The sequence below is a fragment of the Entelurus aequoreus genome, linkage group LG06 (genome assembly GCF_033978785.1).
Source record: "Entelurus aequoreus isolate RoL-2023_Sb linkage group LG06, RoL_Eaeq_v1.1, whole genome shotgun sequence".
Taxonomy (NCBI): domain Eukaryota; kingdom Metazoa; phylum Chordata; class Actinopteri; order Syngnathiformes; family Syngnathidae; genus Entelurus; species Entelurus aequoreus.
Genome location: NC_084736.1, coordinates 60,972,934 through 60,993,864, shown reverse-complemented (window position 1 = coordinate 60,993,864; position 20,931 = coordinate 60,972,934). Strand labels below are relative to the sequence as shown.

The 20,931-nt window shown below is 38.6% G+C and overlaps 1 protein-coding gene across 6 annotated transcripts in view; it reads left to right on the top strand.

Annotated features, from left to right (window-relative positions):
• Positions 1-20,931, top strand: part of pbx3b (pre-B-cell leukemia homeobox 3b) — a 150,484-nt gene that overhangs the window by 68,346 nt on the left and 61,207 nt on the right. The gene's annotated exons all lie outside the window — the stretch shown is intronic.

Genomic DNA, 20,931 nt, shown 5'->3' with positions numbered 1-20,931 from the left:
CACTTTAACACCCAGTGTGCTTTTAACGTAACTTTATGAATCTGCTGTGCCTGAGAGGGACAGTCCATGAGATATTTATGTGTACCTTTAATAAAACAATTAGCCTCTTTAGAATTATTAAAGGAAACTGTAGTCAGCAGAGTTGTTTGCGAAGCTTATTTCATTGTTTGGTAATGGCCGCAGTGATTAGGTGTGTCTGCATGGCAAAGACCAAGAAGAGGAATAGGGAAGAGGCTCGCTGTGTCTCGCTCTGAACTCATTTGTGCTTCTCCATGCTTGCCTTGATGAATTTCCGCTTCTTTCTGCTCCTGTTGCTTTCAATTACACTCTTATTCACAATCCTAATTGATATGCCAGTCTCTGTAGATGAACCATGGACTTTTTACAGTCCATTTTTCTATTCTTAGACCCACGTTTCCCCCTTGACAAAATGGAACTATGGATAACGCAGATGTGAACTTTTTAGAACGTAAACGACCTTATATAAAATACCGACAGGCCGCGCAAAATTTTCCAACATATAGAGCACACGATGCATAAGCCTCACCGACAACATTTTAAAAGAAACAATAAACAAGTTTCCATATAATAACCGCACCGGATTATAAACCGCAGATATATACGTTGAGAACATAGATACCTGTCATGATCCGTGGTCCGGATCATGTTTTGTGTTTTCTGTTTGTTTTGGAATCCTTTAGTTCCTGTTTGTGCACCTCCTGAGTTTGTTACCATGGCTACTTATTATTTCCACCTGCCTCTTGTGTTCGGGACGCTCACCTGTTGCTCATCAAGAGATATTATTTAAGCCTGCCTTTGCCAGTCAGTCGGTCTGGCTTCTTTGTTTGCTTCATGTTCGCGTCACATAAGTTTTGCTTGTCCCCTAACCTATGCTAAGTTTAGTTTCAAGTGCGATTGGCACGATTTTCTGTTTTTGTACCTCTTTGAGTGTTCTTTTGAGAATTAAATCATGTTCCTACCTGCAAGTCCTGTCCGGAGTCGTCCGTTTGCATCCCGGGAAAACGAACCGCGCAGTAAGCCGCAACCACACCGTGACAGATACATACACAGAAAGAGATTGTAAATGTTGATTTACATACTTTAGATGTTTCCAAATTGTGCTTGTAACACGTCAGTAAAATGGCTGATCAAACAGAACAGAAAAGTAATTGTCATGGACCACTATCTGCGGAAGCTAGCTCTCAATCAATCAATCAAAGTGTATTTATATAGCCCTTAATCACAAGTGTCTCAAAGGGCTGCACAAGCCACAACGACATCCTCGGTTCAGATCCCACATCAGGGCAAGAAACCTTGAGAAACAATGAAAAACCTTGGAGGAGACCGCATATGTGGGCGGCCAGTGCAATGGACGTCCAGTGGATCTAGTTAATAGTGTGAGAGTCCAGTCCATAGTCGAGCCAGGAGAGGATCTTCTTGAGTGGAGACAAGTCAGCAGCACAGAGATGTCAGATGAGTGGTCCACCCCGGGCCCCGACTTTGAACAGCTACCGCATCATTTTGTGGTGAGAGAGGGCAGAGCAAAAAAGAGACGGCAGATCAACTGGTCAAAAAGGGGGGTCTATTTAAAGGCTAGAGTATACAAATGAGTTTTAAGATGGGACTTAAATGCTTCTACTGAGGTAGCATCTCTAACTGTTACCGCGAGGGCATTCCAGAGTACTGGAGCCCAAATAGAAAACTGGGAATCACTAATAAGCCGGAGTTCTTAGAACGCAGATCAGCTAGATAGGATGGAGTTAGACCGTTTAGTATTTTATACGTAAGTCGTAAAACCTTAAAGTCACATCTTAATTGCACAGGAAGCAGTGCAGGTGAGTCAGTATAGGTGTAATATGATCAAACTTTAGCTCTCTAATCAGCTAAACAGATCTGACAACGCCACAGTGACATTTTGGTGAATTTACTGAGGATTTTGTGAAACTGAAACAATGCAAAAAGAAAGCCATAGCTTCCGTTTATGTGCTCAAGACCCAACAAATGCATACTTTAAGAAGTTTTTATCATATAGGACATATGTTAGTAATTTGTATTCTATCTGAAAAAATTAACGTCATTAGAAAAATGCATTATATGACACAAAATTGCATGAATTTAATTAGTTTTGATCAGCGCTTTGATTTATCCGGCAGCGATGCAATTATTAAAGAATGTTGCTGAATAAACAATGTAGCTAATCTAATCTAAAATACAAATAATATAAATAATTAATTATATATAAATAATTATTTATACCTGATTCATTTAGTAATGTATACTAATTATTGGACCAAAAATATGTAAATTAGATGGTTCCCCTATGCTGAATCGTGAATATGGTGGATATTAGGGCTGTGAATCTTTGGGTGTCCCACGATTCGATTCAATATCGATTCTTGGGGTCACAATTCGATTCAAAATCTATTTTTTTTCAATTCAACACGATTCTCGATTCAAAAACGATTTTTTTCCCGATTCAAAACAATTCTCTATTCATTCAATACATAGGATTTCAGCAGGATCTAACCCAGTCTGCTGACATGCAAGCAGAGTAGTAGATTTTTGTAAAAAGCTTTTATAATTGTAAAGGACAATGTTTTATCAACTGATTGCAATAATGTAAATTTGTTTTGACTTTTAAATGAACTAAAAATATGACTTATTTTATCTTTGTGAAAATATTGGACACAGTGTGTTGTCAAGCTTATGAGATGCGATGCAAGTGTAAGCCACTGTGACACTATTGTTCTTTTTTTAAATTTTTTATAAATGTCTAATGATGATGTCAATGAGGGCTTTTTAATCACTGCTATGTTGAAATTGTAACTAATATTGATACTGTTGTTGATAATATTCATATTTGTTTCACTACTTTTGGTTTGTTCTGTGTCGTGTTTGTGTCTCCTATCAATTGCTCTGTTTATTGCAGTTCTGAGTGTTGCTGGGTCGGGTTTGGTTTTGGAATTGGATTGCATTGTTATGGTATTACTGTGTATTGTTTTGTTGGATTGATTAATTTAAAAAAATAAATGAATAAATAAAAATAAAAATAAAAAAAATAAAAAAAATAGAAAAACATTTAAAAAAAAAAAATAAATAAATAAAAATAAATAAATAATAAATAATTTATTTTTTTTTTAAAAATGAGAATCGATTCTGAATCGCACAACGTGAGAATCGCGATTCGAATTCGAATCGATTTTTTCCCACACCCCTAGTGGATATGTATAATGTGTTGGTGTGTGTATTTTATAATGTTTTTTCATATTATCGTCGTTCCCATGCAATGCATACTTCCTCCCCACGCAATGGCTCCGCGGTTAACAGGGAATGTAAGTGAGTTGAGGAGGCATCCAGCTGTGATATTACATTAACCCATAGTGCTCGGCCATGTCTGCTAGTGGCTGCAGTATAAAGAGAACATGCTCTGCTCTACTCTTTAGCCTTCACAAGTGCCATTAGAAATAATGAGGATTTATAGTAGGAAAAGGGGATGCTATCCTCCTCAACAGCAGTCCATATTCCACCCCAAAAAAATAAAATGTTGCTGATGCATACCCAACTACGCGTTTAAGTGTGTTTGTATATATTACACATTCACCGCCTTTCATTGTTCTTTTCATTGAAAATAAGCTGGAAAAAAATGGTTTTTACTTTTTTAATGGACTCGTGTTTGTTTTCATCAGCGCTCAATGGGCATGTTATACAACTCAGCAATGTTTCCGCTGTCGTATCCAGAGGCCCTTAGCTTCCCTTTATGTATAACATGAGGATGGAGCTGCTGAATACCAGCAGGCCCCTCACTAGTAGAGCTGGATGCTGTTACAATGACAAGGTCAGCATGTTCTACAGGCCCGGCAAATACATTCCTCACCATAAGTAATATAAATGAGCTTGTGTTAGTCGTAAACTCACAGCGTGTTGCCTGCGAGCTAAAGGGTAACTACACAAGAGCAACACCTCCAAATCTCTTCTTGAGCAGGTTCGACTAAACATGGCCGTCCGCAGGATGAAGGATGGCGCCCCCCATCTGTACATGAAACATATATGCCATTTCGAACAGCAGTATAACTGAATGCACAATATTTGTGCATCCTTTAAATTAACATGGTATAAGACAAACTTAATAGAGCAGTGTTTTTCAACCTTTTTTGAGCCAAGGCACATTTTTTTCATTGGAAAAATCCAGAGGCACACCACCAGCAGAAATCATTAAAAAAAGAAACTCAGTTGACAGTAAAAAGTTGTCGTCGCAATTGTTGGATATGACTTTAAACCATAACCAAGCATGCATCAATATAGCTCTTGTCTCAAAGTAGGTGTACTGTCACGACCTGTCACATCACGCCGTGACTTATTTTGAGTTTTTTGCTGTTTTCCTGTGTAGTGTTTTAGTTCTTGTCTTGTGCTCCTATTTTGGTGGCTTTTTCTCTTTTTTTGGTATTTTCCTGTAGCAGTTTAATTTCTTCCTTTCAGCGATATTTCCCGTATCTACTTTGTTTTAGCAATCAAGAATATTTCAGTTGTTTTTATTAGAGATGTCCGATAATATCGGACTGCCGATGTTATCGGCCGATAAATGCTTTAAAATGTAATATCGGAAATTATCGGTATCGGTTTTAAAAAAGTAAAATGTATGACTTTTTGTAACCCCGCTGTACGGAGTGGTACACGGACGTAGGGAGAAGTACAGAGCGCCAATAAACCTTAAAGGCACTGCCTTTGCGTGCCGGCCCAATCACTTATTATCTACGGCTTTTCACACACACAAGTGAATGCCAGGCATACTTGGTCAACAGCCATACAGGTCACACTGAGCGTGGCCGTATTAATAACTTTAACACTGTTACAAATATGCGCCATAATGTGAACCCACAACAAACAAGAATGACAAACACATTTCGGGAGAACATCCGCACCGTAACACAACATAAACACAACAGAACAAATACCCAGAACCCCTTGCAGCACTAACTCTTCCGGGATGCTACAATATACACCCCCCGCTACCCCCCACACCCCACACATCAAACCCACCCCCTCCAACCACGCCCACCTCAACCTCCTCATGCTCTCTCAGGGAGAGCATGTCCCAAATTTCAAGCTGCTGTTTTAAAAAAAAAAATGCACTTTGTGACTTCAATAACAAATATGGCAGTGCCATGTTAGCATTTTTTTTCCATAACTTGATTTATTTTGGAAAACCTTGTTACATTGTTTAATGCATCCAGCGGGGCATCACAACAAAATTAGCCATAATAATGTGTTAATTCCACGACTGTATATATCGGTATCGGTTGATATCGGAATCAGTAATTAAGAGTTGGACAGTATCAGAATATCGGATATCGGCAAAAAAGCCATTATCGGACAACTCCATTTTTAATCCTTGTTTGTGAGGACATTGTTGATTGTCATGTCATGTTTGCTCCACAGTAAGTCTTTGCTGTCGTCCAGCATTCTGTTTTTGTTTACTTGGTAACCAGTTCAGTTTTAGTTTTGTTCTGCATAGCCTTCCCTAAGCTTCAATGCCTTTTCTTAGGGGCACTCACCTTTTGTTTATTTTTGGTTTAAGCATTAGTCACCTTTTTTACCTGCACGCTGTTTCCGACATCTACAAAGCAATTGGCTACCGGCTGCCACCTACTGACATGGAAGAGTATTACACGGTTACTCTGCCGAGCTCTACAACAACACATCATTTGCAGACTATAATTACTGGTTTGCAAAAAATATTTTTAACCCAGATAGGGGAAATTAAATAATCTCCTACGGCACACCAGACTGTATCTCACGGCACACTAGTGGTTGAATAACACTGTAATAGAAAACCTTATGCAGCTTTAATTGGGTAGTAGTTTGTGTTGATCGGAAAACATTCTTTATATTTACCCCGGTGTTTACTTGCGCTGGCAATTCATTATTAATGCTCATGCACTGCGAGGTTACAGCGATGTGGCGCTTAAGCTTTCCAAGCACAGACCATAAATGAACAGTCAACATGGTGAGAGCTTCAAAGGAACCCTCTGAAATGTTTCAGGCTCTCATGGAGGAGGCTTATTACAGTTGAAATGTTGTTCTCGCGGCCCCCAGATTCTTTGTGAATGCTATCGCCTGCAAAGTTCAGAGTATTTTTTTTTTTTTCAACTTCTATATCAAGAGACATGTAAACAAAAAGACAGTCAGCACTTGGCTTAAAGTGTAGCAGCACTCACGAAAACTTCCAAAAATAGTCAAATAAATGCATTTAAACAGGACAAAGGAAAGGAAATTCAGTGTAGACGTCACATAATTCAGCGGGGCTTGATGCCGATCATGAATTCAGGCGTCTTTGTTTATCCTCAGTCCTCCTTGGTGACACCTCTTTGGATCCGCTAATGGAGGAGGACCTGCAAGGCTATCCCCTGGCCTTTGTTTGACCCTTTTGTGGGGCTGAATTCTTCAGATGTTTTCGGGATCAAGTCACTTAATCTGCGGCGTAGATCGGAGCTAAAAAAAAAAAAAAGAGGAGGGCAGGGAGCGCATGGAGGAAGAGGGAGGGGGGGGACGAAGGAAAGCAGACAACTGCTGTCCCTCCTCTGCATGCCCGGGCTAAGACATGCCTGCTGTTGTTTCACACAAAGCTCAAAATAGACAGAAACAGTGCAGGTGTTTTATTACCACCATACACCGTCAAATTGAACATTAGTGAAAATGGCTCATTAAATGGCATGGAATGTTACAATTCTACATCCTTTTTCATGTATTGTTGTTTCAGGTGAATGCTGTTTATGCACCCCTAGTCTTCATTACATACAGTAGCTGTCCCATTAATACTCATGATACTCATATACCTTGTTTTTACAGACCATAGGGCGCACCAGATTATAAGGAGCACTGCCGTTGAGCGGGTCTATTCAGGTCTATTTCCATGCAAAAAGTCCACCGGATTATAAGGTGCATTAAATGGGTCATATTGTGATTTTATGTTCTACATTTAAAACACTTCCTTGTGGTCTACATCAGTGTTTTTCAACCACTGTGCACAGTCTGGTGTGCCGTGGGAGATGATCTAATTTCACCTATTTGGGTTAAAACAATTTTTTGCAAAACAGTAATTATAGTCTGCAAATGATGTGTTGTTGTTGAGTGGTCTGTGCTGTCTAGAGCTCGGCAGAGTAACCGTGTAATACTCTTCCATATCAGTAGGTGGCAGCCGGTAGCTAATTGCTTTGTAGATGTCGAAAACAGCGGGTAAAAAAGGTGTCTAATGCTTAAACCAAAAATAAACAAAAGATGAGTGCCCTAAGAAAAGGCATTGAAGCTTAGGGAAGGCTATGCAGAACGAAACTAAAACTGAACTGGCTACAAAGTAAACAAAAAACAGAATGCTGGACGACAGCAAAGACTTACACTACCGTTCAAAAGTTTGGGCTCACCCAAACAATTTTGTGGAATAGCCTTCATTTCTAAGAACAAGAATAGACTGTTGTGTTTCAGATGAAAGTTCTCTTTTTCTGGCCATTTTGAGCGTTTAATTGACCCCACAAATGTGATGCTCCAGAAACTCAATCTGCTCAAAGGAAGGTCAGTTTTGTAGCTTCTGTAACGAGCTAAACTGTTTTCAGATGTGTGAACATGATTGCACAAGGGTTTTCTAATCATCAATTAGCCTTCTGAGCCAATGAGCAAACACATTGTACCATTAGAACACTGGAGTGATAGTTGCTGGAAATGGGCCTCTATACACCTATGTAGATATTGCACCAAAAACCAGACATTTGCAGCTAGAATATTCATTTACCACATTAGCAATGTATAGAGTGTACTTCTTTAAAGTTAAGACTAGTTTAAAGTTATCTTCATTGAAAAATAAGGACATTTTAATGTGACCCCAAACTTTTGAACGGTAGTGTACGTCCACAATGTACATCCGGACATGACATGACAATCAACAATGTCTCCACAAAGAAGGATAAAAACAACTGAAATAGTCTTGATTGCTAAAACCAAGTAGATGCGGGAAATATCGCTGAAAGGAAGACATGAAACTGCTAAAGTAAAACACCAAAAAAAGAGAACATGCCACCAAAATAGGAGCGCAAGACAAGAACTAAAACACTACACACCGAAAAACAGCAAAAAACTCTAAATAAGTCACAGCGTGATGTGACAGTACACCATAGCTTGGTTGGTAGAGTGGCCGTGCCAGCAACTTGAGGGTTCCAGGTTCGATTCCCGCTTCCGTCATCCTAGTCACTGCCGTGGTGTCCTTGGTCAAGACACTTTAGCCACCTGTTCCCAGTGCCACCCACACTGGTTTAAATGTAACTTAGATATTGGGTTTCACTATGTAAAGCGCTTTGAGTCACTAGAGAAAAGCGCTATATAAATATAATTCACTTCACACTTCACCTACTTTGAGACAAGAGCTATAGTGATGCATGGTGGATGCATGGTTGGTTATGGTTTAAAGTCACATCCAACAATTGCGACAACGACTTTTTACTTTCAACTGAGTTTCGTTTTTTAATGATTTCTGCTAGTGGTGTGCCGCTGGATTTTTTCAATGAAAAAAATGTGCCTTGGCTCAAAAAAGGTTGAAAAACACTGGTCTACATAACATGTAATGGTGGTTCTTTGGTCAAAATATTTCATACATTATGTTTTACAGACCATCTTCAGGCCGCTTTCTGACCGTCTCTTCAGGATGCGCCGTTTTGGGGGCGGCCTTATTTTTACGACAGTGCCTTCTCCCCATCATCTTAGTTTTTAGCGCTTCCATAGCGAGTCTATTGAAAGATAACATTTTAGAACTGCACACTACTTTGTATTAGAAATGGCAAAAGCGGAGGATGAATGCCCAACAACAAGAAGTTAGAGAAAAATAAGGAGCTTATTGACTACGGCACAGACTGCAATGACAGACGCGCGCACATTTTCGGGACTTATGCAGATCCCAAATACGCATCGGCAGTTTCCAAGAAATAAGCAGAGTTGGTTTTGCATAACATTGCGAAACAAAACGCCACCTTATATGTCTCCTAATAGGTGCCATTTTGGGGTCCTTATACTATATTCTGCTGGATCTACTCTGTATTTTATACTGCCCTTTTTTTTTGCTGCAGCTTTTATATATACTGTAATATTGTACATGGTAATTGGGATTTGTTATAATATATTATAATAATACAACATATTAGTATATATTATCGGCGGTCACTCGAACGAGTATGACGATCCTCCTGGTAGAGGTATATCCCTTTATGGAGGATGCCTGTGCGTGACTTTGTTTTACGTGGGGAGACTGGTGCACAGACAGTCACCACACGATCTTTGACAGAATCGGGTCAGGGTCCAGTGGCATGGAGTCCAAGACGACTAAGGACCCTTTTCTGCTGCAGCCTTCTTCCGCCATCGCAGCCGTTGTGGTAGTTCTTAAATCTACCGTCTTCCGCCTGCTCCGCCGTTGAGGTCTTCACCGTATCCCTGGCTAGGGGGCAGTCAGGTACTAGGCCTTTGCCAAGGGCCACCTGGGGTAACAGTTGTAAAGGGGTTAACCTCCTAGTGCCCCATGACCCCATAGAGGAGCCTCCACTGCCGGATGCACTTTAACGTCATGCCCAGGACACAGTATATATTAAATATTGTATATACACTACCGTTCAAAAGTTTGGGGTCACCCAAACAATTTTGTGGAATAGCCTTCATTTCTAAGAACAAGAATAGACTGTCGAGTTTCTGATGAAAGTTCTCTTTTTCTGGCCATTTTGAGCGTTTAGTTGACCCCACAAATGTGATGCTCCAGAAACTCAATCTGCTCAAAGGAAGGGCAGTTTTGTAGCTTCTGTAACAAGCTAAACTGTTTTCAGATGTGTGAACATGTTTGCACAAGGGTTTTCTAATCATCAATTAGCCTTCTGAGCCAATGAGCAAACACATTGTACCATTAGAACACTGGAGTGATAGTTGCTGGAAATGGGCCTCTATACACCTATGTAGATATTGCACCAAAAACCAGACATTTGCAGCTAGAATAGTCATTTACCACATTAGCAATGTATAGAGTGTATTTCTTTAAAGTTAATACTAGTTTAAAGTTATCTTCATTGAAAAGTACAGTGCTTTTCCTTCAAAAATAAGGACATTTCAATGTGACCCTAAACTTTTGAACGGTAGTGTATAATATGAAAATATTACACATATGTTATATTTTATATTGCTACTATGGTATATTTTTAGTGTACTTTATACCTGCATTATCCTTTCCGTCCTTACACTTTCCATCCTTTGTAACTAAGCTACTGCGTGGAACAATTTCCCTTGTGGATCAATAAAGTTTGTCTAAGTCTAAGTCTTATATACACACCATAATAAAACCTGTATGTTGAATCTTACTGAGGTAGCCGTAATGCGGCTTCGTAACTTACCAAAGACTTGCTAAAACCTTTTGACAGTTTTTTGTGCACTGTGTGTAATGTTGTATACTCTCAATGTCATATCAAAGTGTTGGTGTTGCTTGCTTACAAGTACTTGTTAGAGTCATTTAATGAACAGGGGGTGTCAACCTGCAGTCCACACATATCTCTTATGCGTGACTGCTACCTACTGGTCAAACGTATCATTACACCATGCACCAAATAAAATTTCTCTGAGGTTATTAAACACAACCAGAATTAATAAGTACATTAGAAAACTATTCTTTCCCTTGTTATGTTTTGGCTTTGTTGATGCATGCATACAGTCATAAATGAAAGAACATTAAAAAAAAATGTTAGGAGCGCATTTGGAACATAAAAACTGGAATTTCCTCTTATGTTATTTGTTGTCAATCACCTTGATGAAACAATCCTGAAGCGATGGCTGCGTGAATGAGACCACTGACAAGAGGATTTTCCACCCCCGGCATGAGGCTGCTTTCTCCACTTAATGTCCTCCGATAAAGTGTTACACACAAGTAGACTAGAAGAGTCTCCACTCTTGACACACGTGACAGTATTTGCATCAATTATGCAGTCTGTGGCTGCAACGGCACCAAGTGGGTGATAGGAGGGGGCGTCGGTGGTAAGGAAAAGTGTTTGTGACAAGATGCAGTGGCAGAATTTGAGAGATTCCCTTAAAAATGCAGTCTTTAGAAAATAACATTCAAGACCATTTATATGAAAGCGGCTGCGGCTGTGGAACCGACAGAGGCGGCGACAAAGTCTATGGAGTGTTTTGACACTAAAGACTTTGCAAAACAGAGTACAGTATGGCAAACACTCCTTTGTCTGCTCTGTATTCAACTGTATGCTGATTATCTACCAGGGAAAGTGCTGGGGGCCACACTTGACATGAGAACGGGGGGGGTTTGTGAATGTCACCAAAGAAAATGAGGCAAATAGCAAAATAAGCAGGCCCTGAAAAGGCTCAACTTTGGAATATATATGAACTTCGTTCTGAGGTTGTTTTGCAGTAATAAAGTAAAAAAAATAAATAAAAGTTGTTCTCCAAACATTCTGGAGAGTAGTCCCGAGGGAAGTTTCTCCATATCAAATTTAGTCTGGAGCTTTTTGTTTACAGTGGTTTACATTATGGAATAAGGTTGGTACCTGTGGAGGTGTATAATTCAGCAATATCACACCTGTAAAATACAGGAGTCCCGAGCCAATATACAACAAAAAAAAAAGCAATATTGAATGATTTCGACTTGCATCTAAAATCTCTGATACAAGCAGTCCTGGACAGCCAGTGCGAAGATAAAGTTAAAGTTAAAGTACCACTGATAGTCACATACACACTAGGTGTGGTGAGATTACCTTCTGCATTCGACCCATCCCCTTGTACCACGCCCTGGGAGGTGAGGGGAGCAGTGAGCACCAATCATTTTAGTGATTTAACCCCCAATTCCAACCCTTGATGCTGAGTGCCAAGCAGGGAGATAATGGGTCCCATTTTCATAGTCTTTGGTATTACTCGGCCGGGGTTTGAACTCACGACCTACCGATATCAAGGAGGACACTCTAAATGTCCTCCAAAAAACACACAAGTTTGTAGTATTTAGTATTAATTTATTAGTATTTTGTATTTACACATGGTAGGCTGTAGGAAGTGCTAGCAGCTAAACACACAATAGCACACACGCTAATTGAACAATGCGGCAGTGTAAAACACATTTGTCAACATAAACAATTATCAAATAACCGTATTTGCACATTACTTGCATATACAAAGTATCCAGGGCAAAATCTTATTAGAAAGTGTCTACTCATTAATGTGTATGGATCATTCAACTGACTGCATCATGCGCTTAATTTAAGGAATTATTGTGACTATGTGACCAAAAACAAATTATCACTCCACTTCAAAAGTATCTGTCATAAGTTTAGTGTGTTGTATTTCTAATATTGTTCTCTTAGTAATTTCACTTGATCATAAACATTCCGCTGCACAAAATTATACAATTTTATATTAAGATGTGTGCTGATATTGGCCAATATTCAAGTCTCCAATATCGGCAGTGAAAAAGTTGTATTGGGACATACCTGCCAAGCCTTCTGATTTCCCAAAGAAAATACTGCATTTTGCCCTTCTTTCCCGTCACTCTGCTGTTTAGTTTCCTGTATATTTTCTGTATACAAAATATTTTTTTCATCAAAACATAACTACATAGGATCTGGTATTAAGCAGTATTCACATTTTAATGAAAGACCGTATTCCTTTTATAAGTACCTTTAATTGGCCTTTGAATATCCAGGTATATGTTGACCACTGCGGAGCCCGTATGCGACTGAAATTTTAACACTGACTTAGTAATCTTACTGTAGATTTTAATCATATTCAATAACTATATCTAACATACAGTACTTAGAGTTTAACAGGATACACCTTGCCAAAGAATGAAAGCATGTGTTAATCACAAAGATTATCATCAAGGCTTAGGTCAGGCTGATTAAACAAAATTAATGCTAATCAAAAGTAGCGACTCATAAAAACTGTTGAAAAAAGTATATACAGTCGTGGTCAAAAGTTTACATACATTTGTAAAGAACAAAATGTCAGGGCTGTCTTGAGTTTCCAATCATTTCTACAAATGTATTTTTTTTTGTGATAGAGTGATTGGCGCACATACTTGTTTTTCACAAAAAAAATTCATGAAGTTTGGTTCTTTTATGAATTTATTATGGGTCTACTGAAAATGTGACCAAATCTGCTGGGTCAAAAGTATACATACAGCAATGTTAATATTTGTTTACATGTCCCTTGGCAAGTTTCATTGCAATAAGGCGCTTTTGGTAGCCATCCCCAAGCTTCTGGCAAGCTTCTGGTTGGAATTGTTGACCACTCCTCTTGACAAAATTGGTGCAGTTCAGCTAAATGTGTTGGTTTTCTGACTTGGACTTGTTTCTTCAGCATTGTCCACACGTTTAAGTCAGGACTTTGGGAAGGCCATTCTAAAACCTTAATTCTAGCCTGATTTAGCCATTCCTTTACCACTTTTGACGTGTGTTTGGGGTCATTGTCCTGTTGGAACACCCAACTGCGCCCAAGACCCAACCTCCGGGCTGATGATTTTAGGTTGTCCTGAAGAATTTGGATGTAATCCTCCTTTTTCATTGTCCCTGTGGAAGACTTGCTCTTCCGGATTCTTCAGACCACCAATCACGGACATGACAGCTTTATTCATTGTTCTGAACAATGATTTATTTTTCAATAAATGTTCTTTGTGTTCCTTTTCAGTCATTGCGTTACGTGTCAGTCCTCGCTCTCTTTCATGCTCGTGCTCGTACTCGTTCTCCATCATCAACAACCCCTCTCCTTCCCGGCTACTGCTCTTTAACAGAGCAACCGGTGATTAGATAAACCTCCTGACACACCCCGCTTCGCTACAGGTCCGCAGGCCACGCCCCCCCACAGTCCCATTTACTCTCTGTAAAGCACCAGTCCCATTGGCAGCAAAACAGGCCCACAGCATAATACTACCACCACCATGCTTGACGGTCGGGATGGTGTTCCTGGGTTAAAAGGCCTCACATTTTCGCCTCCAAACATATTGATGGGTGTTGTGGCCAAACAACTACATTTTTGTTTAATCTGACCACAGAACTTTCCTCCAGAAGGTCTTATCTTTGTCCATGTGATGTCATTGATACAGTACTACATGTAACCAGCTGACAATTTATCTTTAAAAAAACGCCAAAGATTCGACTGATTGTCGACGACGGGCAAAGTCTTTACGAATCAGATTCGACTATGAACATCTTTAGTCAGACAGCCTATACCTATAATCCAAGTACAACCTTGGTGGAGGTCCACCTTTTTCCTTTCTAGTGGAATATGTGCAGCTAGGTGGACGTGTTTGTTCAAGGATGCACTCGGACGGCAGCTTAAGACGTCCTCTTCTCTGTTTAACAACAGTTTGCTGAAATGTGTGCGACAAACACAATTTGTGATTGCCTTTTAAAACCACGGCAGTGCAGCACAATGGCCGCTCTTTGGCAGAGAAAATAACTTTGAAACAGTGTCCCACTTTCAGCAGACTCCAGCAAAGCATTTTATTTCACCGTGCCCAACCCTATTTCACTTCCTCGTTAAGCGCACTTCCAAATCTGCTGTGCCATGGTTTCGAGCCTCACCTAGACATGCGACTTCGCACTTGCACACACACACTAATGCGCAAAAACACACCTCAGCGGGCCTGTCACTGCCTTTTATCCATTGTCAACCTTCAGCAGTATGGTTTATCTGTAGTGACACTATAGCAAGGTGCTTGACTGCTTTTTGCCAACAGACTGCAACACTTTAACTGTACTTAGTCATGCATCATTATGGCAGGCTCAAAGAAGTGTGCCTGAGAACGCCTGCAGATGGTGGAGGCCGAACCATTTAAAGAGGGCGGTTCTGAGACAATGATGCTTATTGCATGAGGACGTGTGTAAGGACACATGAATGTGTGCGTGTACTAGAACAGTGTTTTTCAACCTTTTTTGAGCCAAGGCACATTTTTTGCGTTGAAAAAAGTCCAGCAGAAATAATTAAAAAACGAAACTCAGTTGACAGTAAAAAGTCGTTGTCGCAATTGTTGGATATGACTTTAAACCAGGGGTCCCCAAACTACAGCCCGCCAGCGTCCAAAATCAGGCCCGCGGGAAGTCCCAAGTATAAAAACAAAAAAACAAAAAAATGTTTTCTGTCTTTTCTTATCCACTTTGTACCACTTACTACTCACGGTGTCTCCTAGCCGCTCAGGCAAATCATATTGTCTAAAAATGCATTTTCTCATCGATAACGTGACATCATCGCGCGCGGAAAGTGCTCTATATATATATATGTATATATATATATATATATATATATATATATATATATATATATATATATATATATATATATATATATATATATATATACATACGTATATATCTAATATATATATATATATATATATATATATATATATATATATATATATATATATATATATATATATATATATATATATATATATACATATGTATATATCTAATATATATATATATATATATATATATACACTACCGTTCAAAAGTTTGGGGTCACCCAAACAATTTTGTGGAATAGGCTTCATTTCTAAGAACAAGAATAGACTGTCGAGTTTCAGATGAAAGTTCTCTTTTTCTGGCCGTTTTGAGCGTTTAATTGACCCCACAAATGTGATGCTCCAGAAACTCAATCTGCTCAAAGGAAGGTCAGTTTTGTAGCTTCTGTAACGAGCTAAACTGTTTTCAGATGTGTGAACATGATTGCACAAGGGTTTTCTAATCATCAATTAGCCTTCTGAGCCAATGAGCAAACACATTGTACCATTAGAACACTGGAGTGATAGTTGCTGGAAATGGGCCTCTATACACCAATGTAGATAGCAAAAAACAGACATTTGCAGCTAGAATAGTCATTAACCACATTAGCAATGTATAGAGTGTATTTCTTTAAAGTTAAGACTAGTTTAAAGTTATCTTCATTGAAAAGTACAGTGCTTTTCTTTCAAAAATAAGGACATTTCAATGTGACCCCAAACTTTTGAACGGTAGTGTATATGTATGCATGTATGTATGTATATGTATATATATATATATATATATATATATATATATATATATATATATATATATATATATATATATATATATATATATATATATATATATATATATATATATATATATATATATATATATATATATATACAGCCCGGCCCCCGGCCACATTGTTTTAACCCAAAAAGTTTGGGGGACCCCTGCTTTAAACCATACCCAAGCATGCATCAATATAGCTCTTGTCTCAAAGTAGGTGTACTGTCACGACCTGTCACATCACGCCGTGACTTATTTTGACTATTTTGCTCTTTTCCGTTGTGTAGTGTTTTAGTTCTTGTCTTGCGCTCCTATTTTGGTGGTTTTTTCTCTTTTTTTGGTATTTTCCTGTAGCGGTTTCATATCGTCCTTTGACCGATATTTCCCGCATCTACTTTGCTTTAGCAATCAAGAATAATTTCAGTTGTTTTTATCCTTCTTTGTGTGGACATTGTTGATTGTCATGTCATGTTCAGATGTACTTTGTGGACGCCGTCTTTGCTCCACAGTAAGTCTTTGCTGCCGTCCAGCATTCTGTTTTTGTTTACTTTGTAGCCAGTTCAGTTTTAGTTTCGTTCTGCATAGCCTTCCCTAAGCTTAGGGGCACTCACGTTTTGTTTATTTTTGGTTTAAGCATTAGACACCTTTTTACCTCCACGCTGCCTCCCGCTGTTTCCGACATCTACAAAGCAATTAGCTACCGGCTGCCACCTACTGATATGGAAGAGTATTACACGGTTACTCTGCCGAGCTCTAGACAGCACCGACACTCAACAACAACACATAATTTGCAGACTATAATTACTGGTTTGCAAAAAATATTTTTAACCCAAATAGGTGAAATTAGATAATCTCCCATGGCACACCAGACATTGATAAACACTGTACTAGAATACTCAAAAATGTGCTCTCGAGCTAAAGAAAATCCCGTGTAGTGCAGTTGGTGTTTGTTAGACTCAATATATGAAATGTACTTGCGAGTATTTGCTAGAATGAGCCTTTTATGTGGGTATTGATCAGCGATTGTTTACTGCAAGGCATGCTGACGTTGTGAAATGCAGCTTCCTGACTCCGTTCCTTATAGAGATTTAACCCTCTTGCGTTCCCTTTGTTCCCCACTTCAAACCTGCATTGTGCCGAAAATGTGATAACATTACTGTCACTTGTCACTTTCCCTTTATTTCAACACATGACAAAGCTTTTACATCCAGCATGCTGCACCACACACAGGGCATTTTCAACAGATCTTGTCAGCCATTGAAAGATAAACGCTACCTTCATTCAATAGAAGCTCATCCGAGGCTCACATAAAGCCGGCGTCTTCATGCTTTAAGGAAATGAAGAAACCATTAGCACAATATTCAGTCGCTGAGAAAGAGAATCTTATCTTTGTTCCACATGACCATGCAGAGCCATATTCCTTTTGACATCATTATGTAAAACCAATTTCTCTTTCATATCATTTCCATTGGGCTGCATTACCACATCTTTATACTCACTATTCTTTATTACAAAGTAGGTGGCCTAGAGGAATAATATATGCATGTGTTCCCTATGGCATAAAATATGCATATAGGTGCCTCATTTTATCACCAATCTGTGTTATTTCTCCAAAGGAAAAAAAAAAAAATCCACACAGCCTGCAGCCCTTTTTTAATATTTAATTTGACAACTTTTAAATCTGTCTTTATGTGATGATGAAGTAATTGTTAGCTGTCGCCATAATGATTGAATTATACAATGCCACTAAAGTGGCTCAGAGGTTGTAGGCTGTATTATTTGTTTAGCTTCAGCTCCGCTGTGAGCTCCACAGAAAGAATATTCCTTTCACATGTTAATTTATCTGCCTCCTTTATTCATCTCCTCTCCCAGGACACACACAAAGCGAAAACTAAGTCAAATATGTATCTTTGATAAAAGTCATACTAGAATAGTTTTGCGTTGTATCTAAACTACACAGCGAATGTATTTGTGTGTCCATCTCAATTATTTCTTGTGCGCTTTACTGTTTTTTATGCTCCTGACAACCAGTGTCCACTGCAGTGGACATTTTTCTTTGGTCTATCTTAGGGATGTAACGATAAACTGTATCATTGATAAACAGCGGTAACATTTAAATGCTGATATGAATACAGGAGACATTAGCGTCATTCCCCATTAAAAAACAGCATACCCCAGGACAACAAGAAAAATAGAAGAATAGTTCACTCTCATAAAATCAAATAATTCTCAGTCACATGTATTAACTTTTATAAAATCAAAAAACCTTTGAGGTCTTACCTTTAAAAAAAAAAAAAATCCACTGCAAAGGACGCTGGTTCTCACAAGGATATGAACATATGTAAGTCCTGTAATGTCAGTGATACTAGACTTAGACATAAGACAAAAAACATGAATTATCATAACAATATTTTTGTTTTATTATTATTTTTTGGCTGCCCCAAATCTGTAGAGTCTAATGGACTTTCAAAACAACCCTGGCAAAACAATATTTGTTGACCAAAGTGATGCAAATACATTTTTATCAGCTTTAAAGCTGACTCGTTTGCATTGTAAGTCCATGTTTGCACACAATCCACATAGAGGGGTGGGAAAATAATTATACTCATCTGAATTGTGCTTCTTGTGTATTTAGATTTTAAATCATTATTTTTTTCGGAAACTGATGAAAAAAAAAATGTTTTAAAAATCGACATTTAAAAAGAAATTTTTTAGGGCCATCTCCGCGCCAACTCGCTGAGTGTACTACATGTTACACGTCGGCAGCCAAGAGGAGCTTTTGTAACCTGTAGTTTGTTTTAAAAAGGATTAACTATCATTTTTAAACCAAATAATATATTGCAAGAATCGGAATCGTGTTGAATTAAAATTAGATTCTGAACGAATAGTCACCTCAAAAAACGATTCTGAATCGAATAATCAACCCAAGAATCGAAATTGAATGAAATCGTAAGTTGTTCGATTTACATCCCTAATGCCACAGAATTTGTAGTGCTACAACATGAGAATCGTCCTGGCTGGTCCACCAGTACCGTATTTTTCGGAGTATAAGTCACTCCGGAGTATAAGTCGCACCGGCCGAAAATGCATAATAAAGAAGGAAAAAAAAACCTATATAAGTCGCACTGGAGTATAAGTCGCATTTTTTGGGAAAATGTATTTGATAAAACCCAACACCAAGAATAGACATTTGAAAGGCAATTTAAAATAAATAAAGAATAGTGAACAACAGGCTGAATAAGTGTACGTTATATGACGCATAAATAACCAACTGAGAACGTGCCTGGTATGTTAACGTAACATATTATGGTAAGATTAATTCATTCAAATAACTATAACATATAGAACATGCTATACGTTTACCAAACAATATGTCACTCCTAATCGCTAAATCCCATGAAATCTTATACGTCTAGTCCGGGGGTAGGGAACCTATGGCTCTAGAGCCAGATGTGGCTCTTTTGATGACTGCATCTGGCTCTCAGATAAATCTTAGCTGACATTGCTTGACACGATAATGAATAATTCAGCTGGTAATCACAGTGTTAAAAATAACGTTCAAAATATAAAACATTCTCATGCATTTTAATCCATCCATCCGTTTTCTACCGCACCTGTTCAAGAAGTCGCATTAATGGTAAGAAGTATTTGATTTATTATTGGTTAGTTTCAGAATAACAATGTTATTAAAAAGAATAAGAGACTTATTATACTCAAAAAATGTTGGTCTTACTTAAAAATGCACGCATCTAGTTGTATTCAGTGTTAAAAAATATTATATGGCTCTCACGGATATACATTTCAAAATATTTGGCTTTCATGGCTCTCTCAGCCAAAAAGGTTCCCGACCCCTGATATAGAACATGCTATACGTTTACCAAACAATCTATCACTCCTAATCGCTAAATCCCATGAAATCTTATACGTCTAGTCTCTTACGTGAATGAGCTAAATAATATTACTTGATATTTTACGGTAATGTGTTAATAATTTCACACGTAAGTCGCTCCTGAGTATAAGTCGCACCCAAACTATGAAAAAAACTGTGACTTGTAGTCCGAAAAAAACGGTATAATAGTCGATTAAATAAGCTGATCAGGTTTGTGGTCAAGGAAAATCCATTCACTTACTACCAGCTATTTAACTGTTTAATTTAAATTATTTCTAAACTGTTTAATGTGAAGTACTACGTAATGCTCCCCTGTAGGACATCATGGCACTGTGAGTCGTGGTCCTCCCAATAGCCCCGGGCTGCCTTTACCTTTTGTGTACCAGTCAAGGTTAACGGGATCCCAGTTGTGTTTTTAAACATTGTCCCCTCATGTAAATCATCTTTTTTTCACCACCCATTTTTGACACAGTGAGCCCAGCAAAGTAATGTATAAAGAATTGCTAACCTTTGGAAGTGTACAGAATATCAATTTACTAGATCCTGCCGCATATCTAGTTCAGTATCCCAGCTGCAATATTTCAACGGCAGACCTTTAAATCCCTCCGCTCCTGTAATGCTCTTTTAAAGTAGCGGGGGTAAGTGATTCGAATGGCGTTGCAGCGAAGACCCAAACACATGCAGCTTTTGCTGACATTCATTTAGGAGCCACTCGGAGCATTTGCGACTCCAAGTAACAATTCTGAGGGAAAAGTGCCAGCTGAGCTCTACAGTGAATATACCTCTGACCCAGACCGAGGAAAGGGGAGATTTATGAAATCCACATGTTTAATACATTTCATTTTGTCCGAGGGATTTGTATTGCTTACCACAGTATTTTAGCCGAGAAACATTCTGTGTAGTCACAGCTTGTATTGTCTGAGGAGAATAAACCCTGTCCGGCTCTGGCTGCTGAAAATTTGTTTTCTGGTC